This window comes from Archocentrus centrarchus, chromosome 24, assembly GCF_007364275.1.
Source record: "Archocentrus centrarchus isolate MPI-CPG fArcCen1 chromosome 24, fArcCen1, whole genome shotgun sequence".
In the NCBI taxonomy this organism is placed as follows: domain Eukaryota; kingdom Metazoa; phylum Chordata; class Actinopteri; order Cichliformes; family Cichlidae; genus Archocentrus; species Archocentrus centrarchus.
Window position 1 is genome coordinate 5,621,670 of NC_044369.1, and position 12,253 is coordinate 5,633,922.

The following is a 12,253-nucleotide window of genomic DNA, read 5'->3' on the forward strand; positions in this document are numbered from 1 at the left end:
CTCTGTGTCTTTGAAGAAGGATTTTTCTCACAGTTCAGCCTAAGTGTGTTAAAACTGTTGGATCCTGAGTTACGAGAACTCAAATAAATGTTGTTTTTCTGGTTCAAAATAATCTTTCAAGCTGTGCTCAACATAATGGCATCATCCCGATGCTTCTGAGGACCTGTTCTAAGCAGCTGCCTGTGATTGTGAGGCACATTTACAAACTGAGGCTGAAGCAGGAGAAGATACCAGTGCTGTGGAAAACATTCTGCCTGGTTCCTGTAATGAAAAAGTCAACACCATTAGGGCTTAATAAGTACTGACCTGCTGCCCTCACATCTCGTGATGAAGGTGCTGGAGAGAGTCTTAAACTCATGAGGAAAGTTTTTAAGGAGGTCATAGCTGTGGGCTGTTTTCACGACATTAAGGCTGCAGAGCCGGGATGGCATTTGCTGAAGTGGTAAGATACCTGCTACTGAGTTTAGCCATAGACTGGTCAGGTATTATTTCTTGTTAGAGGTGTTGTCTTGTCATTCGTCAGCCATGACAGGCATGCACAGTGGAGAGCAAGCAGCAGAACTTTGCTGGGATGAATTTGTTGCGGGGCTGAAATGAGAGCTGGCTGCTAATTCAATCCATTTAGACAAAAACAAACAAAAAAACTAAACTAAACATGAGAATAATAATAAGAGGACAACAGTAAAACCTTAAAAAACATTAAAAAAAATTTCTCCATCAAGCTATTCTCTGCAGGTGGGATTTTCAGTTCCTTAAACATCCCTGGGGCAGTAGCTGAAAGAATACATTTAGTATATTTAGTGAGAGTAGGAAACAGGTGTAAAAGAGTCTGAAGAGGTGGACGTATGCTCTGGAGAGAAGAGGAAAGTCAGTAGAAGAAGACAGAATACATGTGTGTGAATGAGAGAGGTGGAAAGGTGAACAAGCAAGAAGTAGAGGTAGTGAAGGTAGATGAGTTTAAATACCTGGTGTCAACCCTCCAAAGCAACGAACAATGTACAAGAGAGGTGAAGGAGAGCCTGCAGGCAGGGTGGAGAGGGTGGAGATGAGTGCCAGAAGGAGAGCAGCAAGAGTGAAAGGGAAGGTTTACGGTAGAAAGACCTGCATTGTTGTGCTATTTGGAGACAGTGGCACTGACAAAACGACAGAAGGCTGAGCCGGAGATGTTAAGACACTGCTGCTTGCTCTGCAACAGCTGCATTACTTTCAGTCTGTATTATGTGTTTAAATTCTTTATATTTTTGTAATATCATAGTTTTATCTTCCTTTGAAAAAAAAAATCAGCCACTCTGCTGATCCATGCACATTGGTCAGATGCTGCCAGTGACACCCCCTTTCATGTGAATACACCCATAGCCAGACTGACAAACCCTGTTTTAACTTATCAAGTGAATAACCACTTTCATGTGACTGGCTGACCAGATTGCCCATGTTAGGCTATGTTGAACTTGCTTTGCAGTACAGGGTCCCACAATCATACTACACCTCCAGATCCACAAAGCACATGTAGACTGGTTGGAAGTATCAAACATGTAGAGTAAAGGTGTGGAGGTAAAATGACTTCACAATGACTTCCAAACAAACGGCAATCCAGCAACACAGGGAGGTCACAGAAGGTACAAACAGGGTCGCAAACACAACAGGGAGCACAGACAAATGATCCAGCAAGGACTATTTATACACATGGAGCTGACAGGGTAACGGCCAACAGGAGAGCAACAAAACCCAGGGAAAGACAATTAGCACAAACCAAGGGAGACAGACTTGAAGCAAAAGTAACACAGCACATGAAAGAAGACAAACCTTTGAAACAAATGGGAAAACATTGGGGGAAATTAATGCTACTAATAGAAACCAAGACATGAACCGAAACACAGGATGCAAAACTGATACTCTTCACTGGAATAACAATAAGGTCAAAACGGGAGTCAAATATCATGAAAGGGAAACTCCTTCTCAGGTTCTAGTGTTCTGAAGAAGGTAGAGAGCTGATCCATGTTTTTTTTTTAGTTAACACAAAGATGTCTGACTGTGACGCTAATCATAAAACAACTAGCTGCTCCGTACAGACAGTCTGTGCGATTATCTCAGTGTCTGTGGTATTTAGAGCTTAGACCAAAATATGCTTAATATTAAGATTAAAAATCAGATGTGGTCTGTTCTTCATAGTCCACCCATTAAAGTGAGTTATAGGATGAAGTTTATTGGTTTTTAGATCATCTGCTATTTGTTGACTTGCTTTTGTTTCATAGACTGTCCTGCACTCATCAGACGGAAATTTCTATTTATCATTAAATAGAAGTCTGTCGGCATCTTCAATCCGGAAAGATCCATTATCATTCCCAGTCTTTAAAAATTCATATCTCACAGACCACAGTCTGGTTCACACACAGGTCTGAGATTCCTGGGGGATTTGGTCGAGAGAGTCAGAGGATTGGGCGAGAAAAGAGAGTTTGGAAGAGGGGGAAAGCGTATTTGTGTGTGTGTGTGTGTGTGTGTGTGTGTGTGTGTGTGTGTGTGTGTGTGTGTGTGTGTGTGTGTGTGTGTGTGTGTGTCAAAGTGTGAGAGGGCTTTTTTCCCATGACTCTGTAGCAGTCAGACAGGTAGGGGTCTGGGATTAGCGAGTGTGGCCCAGCTCAGTCGGGAATAACGAATTCTCCCTTAACAGCTCTCACTGGCCTGTTTGAAGGATTAGTCTCACTTTAACACAGAAACATCAAAGGACAGAAAAAACTTACATTATCTTCTCTTTATTCTTTAAACTCCACACTTAATATTTAGTAATCTGCAGCATTTCTATAAATAAACTTTTGGTACTTAAGAGCTGTATTACTGTGGGAACTTACCACACGGTATACCCACTTTGCTGTTTTAAGCAGCCAGTGTGCAGTTATTCAGAAAATTCAAAACAAAGATACCTGGGAACAGGGTGATTGACAGCTGAACATTTTAAGCATGCAGTATATTCAAAAATAAATGGATAAATGGCGAATGTGATCTGGAGTGTTTTCAGAAGCAGTAGAACCGGGAAGTCTAACTGGATGTTTAGACAGTCTGAAGTTTGTGTTTTGTGCGTACAGTGAAAATCTGCCACTGTAATAGTATATATATATATATATATGTGACAAAAAAGAGGAAAAGCTGTGGTTGCACAGGGCTTGATACTCTGTGCACCCGAAGCACCTCCTACAGGACTCGCTAAGGGATGTAGTCACATGGCCTCTCTATATCCACAAAGCACACATATACTGGTGGGGCAAAGTCCAACATAGCATGTATCCCAGAGAGGTTAAAAATCTGAATGGTGTACTATGAAGCAAGATTAAGAGGTTAGTGAGATGTGTTGAGCCTAAAGTCTTCTATTTTATTTTCTTATTTTTCTTACTTTTTAAAACATATTTTCATAGCAACTTTGATGTCCAAACTTTTCTTTCTTTAAGTGAGTCACAGTGAGTGTCTCAAGGGTAACAACTTTCAGAACCTTAGCAGGGGGGTATTTTTTATTTTTTATTCTTATCATTATTCTTTTTACCCATTGTCACTTTGGCAGAAACATTTGGTAAAGCTCTGCCTTTTGTAGCTTCCTCCTCAGACACTGTTGTTTCAGTTTCTTCAGCCGGACTTCCTCCTGCTTTCTGGTCTTAGCGGTGCAGGAATCTCACACCAACATCACCACTTTCTCCACTTCACCTGGAGGTAAACATGCTCCCTTTAATAGAGAAGTAGGGGTGTGGCGGTATGCGGGTAGTATACAGATTGTATGCGAATTGCACAGTAATATTTGCACTGTGCAACATGCACAGTGACAACACCAAAAATTATCATTGTCTCCTTGTCCTCCTGCGTCGACTCGCCCTTTTTCTCTTTCCTATGTGTGAGTGTGTGTGAGTATTTTGATGTATGTATGTGTTTTGTGTTTCAGAGGTCTCCGCCCACTAATCCCATACCTGATTGTGCACCTGCACAGTATGGCGTTGATTCGGTCCTGGCTACAAAAGGTTGGCGTTTTCCCTCAGTTGATTATTGTGCTGTATGTGGTAAACAAGCGTGGCTCCCCCATTATTCATGCGCAAATCACTTTTCTCCTCTTCTTAGACGGCAGTGACTGCTGAGAGAGCTGTGGAGAGCAAACCTGCTTTGGAGACAGATGCTTGTGCCTGCCCTCGGGAGCTTGTTGCTGTACTGCTATTGCTTCTCCCCTGAAGAGACTGTGCTTAAAAACCTCTTTGGAAATGAGCATTTTTAAACTTACAACTGAGCTCTGTGTTTGTATCCAGGTGTTCCACAAGAGCCTAACAAAAGCAAGCCACTGCACACGTGCCATAAATCCAAAGGGGATTTTGCAGATGCACTTTTTTGCACATTTCTATGCAAATTTAATGAATGAGCCCCAATGTCCTTTGCATAGATTAGATCAAAATGGAGATCTTTGGCCATAATGCACAGTGCCACGTTTGGTAAAAACCAAACACAGCCTATCAGCCTCATACCAGCTGTCAGCATGGTGGTAGAGGGGTGATTATTTGGGCTTGTTTTGCAGCCGCAGGACCTGGGCACCATTTGTGTCAACCATGAACTCTTCTGTACACCAAAGTATTCTAGAGTTAAATGTGAGGTTACATGTCTGACATGTAGCCTCACATTTAACCCCCTACATTGGGTCATCTAACATGGTAAATGGACCAGTTCTTATATAGCGCTTTTCTACTCTAAATGAGCACTCAAAGCGCTTATGCAACACTTTTGCATTCACCCATTCATACAAGCACCATCTGAAGCTAAGCTAAGTGTTTACTGTCTACCATTCACACCCATTCATACTCTGACACTTGCGTCGGAGAACAACTTGGGGTTCAGTATCTTGCCCAAGGATACCTTGGCATGCAGCCCAGAGCAGCCAGGAATCAAACCGCCAACCTTCTGATTGGTAGGTGACCTGCCCTACCTCCTGAGCCACAGCCACCCACAACATGGCTGGAAAAGAATCAAATCAAGGTGTTGCAGTAGCCCACTCAAAGTTCAGACCTCAGCCTGACCTTAAGAGAGCTGTGCAGAAACAAATGCCTGCAAACCTCAATGAACTGAAGCAATGTTGGAAATAAGAGTGGGTCAAAATTCCTTCACAATTATGTGACAGACTGATAAAGTCATACAGAAAACATTTTCTTCAAATTATTGTTGCTTAAGGTGGCTTTACAGGCTACTAAATTGTGGGGTGTTTCACAGTACTGTGTAGAGTCCCGTGAGAACTTTCTTTTTCACATGACTGTAAATTTACAATTAGAATGAAACCGTTTTAGTTGAGTGATCTGTGGTTTGGGACTTATGATAGTCATCAATTTAAGGACATCCGAAGCCAGACTGAAATGGTTGGAGGGTCGATTCAGCGGCTCAGGCTGGGTGTTACAATTCACTAGGAGACAAAACACTTCTTCATTTTATGTGTAACAGAGTCATCTAGTGGCTTACACCCAGACACTCTCCCTCTCTCACGCATACACACACTTGGAAAGAGGTGTATTATTAAAGTGCCTTAAGCTGGTCTGCTCTCAGAGCTTCAGTGCAGACATACCTGCATGTCTGCCTTACCTGTAACTTACCTCCAGGCCCAGAAATATCTTTGTGTACATGTATTAGTTGTGCTGTGGGGGGCATAAAGCTGTTTGTAGGGTCACATTGTAGTTGTTTGATTGCTAATAACTTAGACTGAAGGTTGGTTCAAAGTTATGTTTCACTAGTTATGGTTAGATTTTAATTAAGGAAATGACTGCAATGTAACATCCCCTAAAGTGATGGAAACAGGACACAGTCCATTTAACCCTGTGAGGTCTAAGAACCCTAACTGTGTTTTGCTTTGCAGTACTGCCAAAATAAATACCGTCTCTGGGGTGTTTTTGGAGGAGTACAACAATAGCTGGAAGTTAAAATAATGTATTTTCAGAACTTACAAAAAAGTCTCCAAGCCTTCTCCTTCTTTTTCTGTCTCTATATAAAAGCAAATTTAAATCATATCATTTCTCATTGTCAGTGGCATCAAGAGAATCCACTGTTTTTGTCAGCCGATCACCTCTGAAATATTCCTTATGTACCATAACCGTAACCCCTAATCCCTTATCCTGGTATCAGAATAAATGAGTTTTGGTTTGGTTTTCCTAAGTCTAGGCAATCAGGGGAAGTAACACATCAAAAATTTGCAGTGTTTTTCTCTTCTACACAACATAAAAGGTTGAGTTAGACCTCACAGTAATCCTCTACACAGCCTGCGTTTATCTGCTGTTTGCTCTTTGTTGCATGACTTTGTAATTTAGTCATTTAAAGGAATGTCAAACACAAACATGGTGGTATGTAAATTGTTTCTTTAAACTGCATTTGCCCCTTTCTTTTTGTACTGTGTATTAGTGCATTCATGCTTTTCCCTCTTAATTATAGTCTCATTAGAATTGCACAACTGAAGGATCTGAGTTAGCCTTTTATTTTGAGTCTCTCAGTTAAACGTCAACAGTGCAGTGTGTGTGTGTGTGTGTGTGTGTGTGTGTGTGTGTGTGTTGGGTAACACCTCCCCTAACTGGAACTTCTTGATTACCATGGATGTTGGTGTATCACTGTCTCTCTTACAGAAACACCCATCGCCTGAGGTGATTCTACTAAATATTTTGATTGATAACAAAATTCAAACGTACCTTTAACGAGAAGCACGACTCAGCCTGTGAAAACTCTGGAGGAGCTCTTTCATGTCTGGAAAAAGTGAATCTTGGCTTTGTGTGTGTGTTTGTGTGTGTGTGTGTGTGTGTGTGTGTGGGGGGGGGGGGGGGGGGGGGGTATCAGGGAAGAGAATCTAATACTGGGGTCATATCATATGGGCTGGATATTGAAGCTGGCAAGGATTCTTCTGTTTTTACCTGATGACTCGAGGCAGCATACACAGACAATATACCTCAACGTCCCTTCAATCTGGGTTTAATAAACTTGAATGATGGACTGTCTGGACTGAGCAGTGAAGAGTTGTAGATTGTTGTGGCAAAAATCTGATTTAAAAAATACATGCAAATAAAACGATTTTTTGGAAGCAGCTCACTTGTTTCTAATTGTGTGTTCCTAAAAGACACACCTTTAAATTAAGTGAGATGTATATGTCTGTGTGCTGAATCACTGTGTGGGTGGGGCAGAGGCAGACACACACAGACATTTCTAAATCTTCTCATGTGTGCTTGAACATAAAATTCTTCTTACCGTGTGGCAGAAAACCTCTAAATCTCATGAATTACAACGTTTTGGATCCAAATGCAGAAACATGAAGAAAGGCAAACTTAACTAAAAGCAAGTCTTTATTTTGTCTGGCAGGCAATTAAAAAGTAAAATGTATTTAGTGTATAAAGTCACAAAATGCTTGGGCTATCTTTGACTAATATTAAACTTTGTTTGATGATCGGAAACATGTAAGTGTGACAAATATACAAAAAAGTAAGAAATCAGGAAAGAAGCAAACATTTTTCCACAAAACAAGAACAGATGAAGATAAACCAAGACTCAAACACATTAATTAAACATCCAAACTAAGCATCCAACACAGGAAAGCATGAAACCCAAGAACCACAACAGTGATCATGACACTGTGCTTTAAAATGTCCTGCATCTTTATGCTGCTGTTATCTAAGGTTTATAGGCCTTATGTAGCTTTAAAGTAAAAGTATTAGCAGTCCTGGAGAAAAAAAAATTAGTTTTAACTGCTTTTTATTCCTGATAAATGACACAGACAGATGGAGCACATCTGGGACTGAGCCGTGAAGAGCTGCAGAGCTTTGTGGCAAAAACCAGATTTAAAAAACAGAAACAAAGAGAATCTCTGGAAGCAGCTTCACAGCTTTCTTGGTGTACTCCTAAAAAGCAACAGAGGGGTGGATGTTAAGCTGGCAGTGAGATGTGTATGTTTGTGTGCTGAATCATAGTCTGGGTGGAGCACACACAGACTTAGGAGGAACATTCCTAAATACTGGAACATACTATGCAATGTATGGAAGAGTAGCTAACAGGATTTTGTGCAACCTGGTGTTGGGAAATCTGAACAGTTCAAGGCTTTAAGAGACTTGCATCATCCAGCTGCTCAGCTGCAGTTTTTTTGGTCAAATGCAGTTTTATGTTTTCATCATTCTCATTTTATTGATGTTAAACTGTTGATTGTGTATACCCTCACATTATATGAACGGAGGATAGCGAGATCAAATGCAGCAGACCACACCAGTTTGGATGTAAACAAGCAGGACAAGCTAACAGGATCAGCTACAGGTGTTACAATTTCAATGGAGAGAAGACCCAAATGCAGACACAGGCTGGCGCATTGCCAAATAAATTCGGCTTAGAAAAACTGTTACAGTGACTCGATAAAAAATAAAACAATCCAGAAGGGCAGCACAAATAGAGCATGAATCCAGGTATTCACAGGAAAAAGGAAGTTAAAAATGATGGGATACAAAGAAACCAGACAAACAGGGAAAAGGGGTCAAATACATGAAGCTAAGACACTAAGAAACACGAGGGAAATGATCATGTGACACACAACTTAAGAACTGAAACTGTATCAAAACCTAACACCATAAAACAAGTAAAAGTGGCGGAATGCAAAGGCTCAGAGCAACACACACAATCCGGCTGGTAAAAAATAAGTAAAAAGGCAACTGAAGGATGACGAGGAGGTGAGCAGGTGGATGTTAGTCTGGATATGGGGACAATAGCAGGGGGGGAAAGAGGCAGAAAGTTCAGGAATCAAGACAACTTCAGTTAGAGCTGAGTAATAAATCCATCTTATATTAGCTGTAATATATCTATCTATCTATCTATCTATCTATCTATCTATCTATCTATCTATCTATCTATCTATCTATCTATCTATCTATCTATCTATCTATCTATCTATCTATCTATCTATCTATCTATCTATCTATCTATCTAATTATTTTACAGCAAAAATGAAAAGCTTGACTTTTACATGAAATGTCGTTAGTTTATTTTGGTTATTTATTTATTTCTACACAACCAGCCTGAGGAGACATTGTTGTATATTATTATCATTAAAGGTTATGTCTGTATGGCATAAGAGAGTCTGCTTATTTGTGTTATAACACCTGCTCTGATCTTCTGAAATCTTGCTCGTTACAACCACATTATAATAAAGAAATTAACACAAAGTAACCTGAACTGAAAACCACAAAACGATAAACTGCTGTGTACATCCGTGTGTGTTTGTCGCCATCTAGTGTTTGGATTCACTGCAAACAATTTCACTCCTTTACATCAGATAGAAAACTGTTCTAGAGAAAATTACAAATTTAAAATTCAGATGACCAGTTTCATTTTTTTAATTAAGAGCCAAATGCGGCAGGTGATTCAGGGTTCCTGATTGGTTCATGTTTTGGGAAAGAAGGAGAATACCTGGAGAAAAAAATGAGCATCATGGGGAGAAATCCAAACTAGTTACTGAGGCTGCAAAATAGTCACTCAACCTTCCTTCTGTGAGGCCCGAGCCACCGTACAACTACAGTGTAATATAGTGCAAGGCCACAGATCCTGATGTTGCTATTTATTTATTTGGTGTTTTTATTTACTTTTACTGTGAACCTGATGCAGCATAATTTCGTTCTGCACTGCATTTATATTTGGTGTCTGAATGACAATAAAGTGAATCTGAATTTCTTTCAGGAAGTTTAACATTGCTGATCAGCGAGATGAAGGCTACAGGGTCAGAGTTAGGAGGCAAAGTTCTGTCTAGAATAACAGATTGTTAAGTTTTGTGGTTCCTTTAAACTGGCTTTGTATGCTCATGATGACACTGAGAGCTCAGACAACCCCAAGATATTCCAGGGGTCGGTGGATTTTGCTGCACCTGAAGAATGACCTCCTGAACTTTATGTTTTCTGCTGTGGGGGAACTCGTCATCAGTGATGCCCAGAGAAGTGACTGCCAGGACAAACGTGCAGAACCGAAATTTTGAGCTCATTCCTTTGCAGAGTTTGAGTCTGCTTCTCTTGCTGCCATCTTTCCTGAAGATCAAAAGAGCAGCCAGTCTGATGATGCATTAAAATTATATATAATGATTATATATAATAAATATGTGATTGAATATTTATTAAATTTCTTCCTCGCTGAGCTTTTTTGTTTTTTGAAGTTTTATTTTATGAGGTATTCTTGATTTGGGCAGTTTTGTTGGAGGTTGTTTTTAATGTTTTAGCCACACAGACAAATAAAACTGTCAATAGTACTCGTGGCCACTGATCAATGGTCATAACAATGTCCATATTAACAATCATGAATTGTTAAGCAGTGGTGCTCATTTGTGTTATGCAGCTGTGCTGTTTATCGTGCTGGGGAAACCAGCAGTCAGCTGAGACTGAAGAAGCCACTTGGATGAGCTATGAAACGTTTCTCCCACTGAAAACGCTGCATCCAGATCAACTGAATGAACTTTCTGGGATTTCCTTACCTGGATTATTGAGCACGCATCAAAACAGAAAAAGTCAAACTACAACTTTGGGGACTGAAAACAAAAGATTTCGAATAAAGTACAGCGCTCCATGCACATGTATGCTGCACAATTAAAGGCAGACAAGGAAAAGTAGAACAGGTCAGCACTTGAACCTCTGCTGCCCAGATTTAAAGAAAGAGCACAAGTTTAATCATAATTTTCAGTCTATATGAACTAAAAGCTGGGATAGGCTCTATTTTCTGTGTGACTTTATCAGTCTCTCATCATTGTGGAGGGATTTTGTTGCACTCTTCTTTACAACGCTGCTTCAGGTCACTGACGTTTGCAGGCATTCCTTTCTGCACAGCTCTCTTGAGGTCCCGCTGCAGCACTTCAATCAGGTTGAGGTCTGGACTTTGATTGGGCCACTGCAGCACCTTGATTCTTTTCTTTTTCAGAGCTTTTTCGAGCTGTCAGACAGATGTCCCCACATTTGACTCTAGAATACTTCGGTAGACAGAGGAGTTCATGATTGACTCAATGACTGCAAGGTGCCCACGTCCTGTCCCTGCAAAACAAGCCCAAATCTTCAGCCCTCCTCCATCGTGCTGAAAGTTGGTATGAGGTGTTTTTGCTGATATGCTGTGGTTGATTTTTTACCAAATGTGGTGCTGTGCATCTAGCCAGACCTCCACTTTGGACTCATAAAGGACTTTGTTCCAGACGTCTTGTGGTTCGTTCAGCTGCAGCTTTGAAAGCCTAAGCTGTGCAGCCATGATCTTTTTAGAGAGAGTTGGCTTTCTTCTGGTAACCCTTCCAAATAAGCCATTCTTGTTCAGTCTTTTTCTAATTGCACTATCGTGAACTTTAATATTTAACATGCTAACTGACGCCTGCAGAGTCTGAGATGGAGCTCTTGGTTTTTTTGCAGTTTCTCTGAGTGTTACATAGATAAGAAAAAATCCTTTTATGCATTTTAGGGTCTTTTTAAGTTCAGATTAATAGCGACGTACATTCAGACAACTTATCTATATTGTCATCATGTCACTCAATTATCTAATCTCACAGGGAAAAAACTTATCTTAACAACTGGGTGGATCGTCTATAAGAAGTACATAAAAATAGATCTGAAATCTGATAAAACTGCAGTCTAACTGTTATTGCACCAGCCATATACATATATGATATTATTTACAGGAGAATCTGTAAATGCTAAGAGTCATTTTACTGGCTTTTATTTTTTTCAGTCGTAGCCTATCAGTGCATGTAACGCTGACCTCGCACTCACAGTCATTTCTTCTGTACACAATCAACACACCAGTGTTATAGCCACTATCACTTCATGATAATTACAGATTATTACAGTCAACATGAGCAAATTATGCAGCGTTTTCTTACAATTTATCAAGTTTTTCCCTCTGTTTTGGACAAAGTTTGACACAGAGTCTTCATTTCTATGTCACAGCTGTCAGAAACACGACCGACACTTAAATCTCTGAAATGGATTTGTTTAAGTACTCATGCCAACATGTTTCTTTGCTTTTGTTTTGTTTTTTAACAAGCCATAAAGCAGTCTCATATCATTGGAGATGAAAAACAAATCTGTGTAAAGTGTCCACAGATTTCTCGTACTGTGACCTGCCCTTAACTTCACACTCTGTCTTGTACCAACAAGGGAGAAGAACGTGAAGAGTCGCACTCACGGTCCAACAGGTTTGACTGTTTGTACCCAAACGTTTCCTGGCAGCTGCTATCATATCTAGGATCCAAAAGACAGCAGAGTGAAATAACCCCATA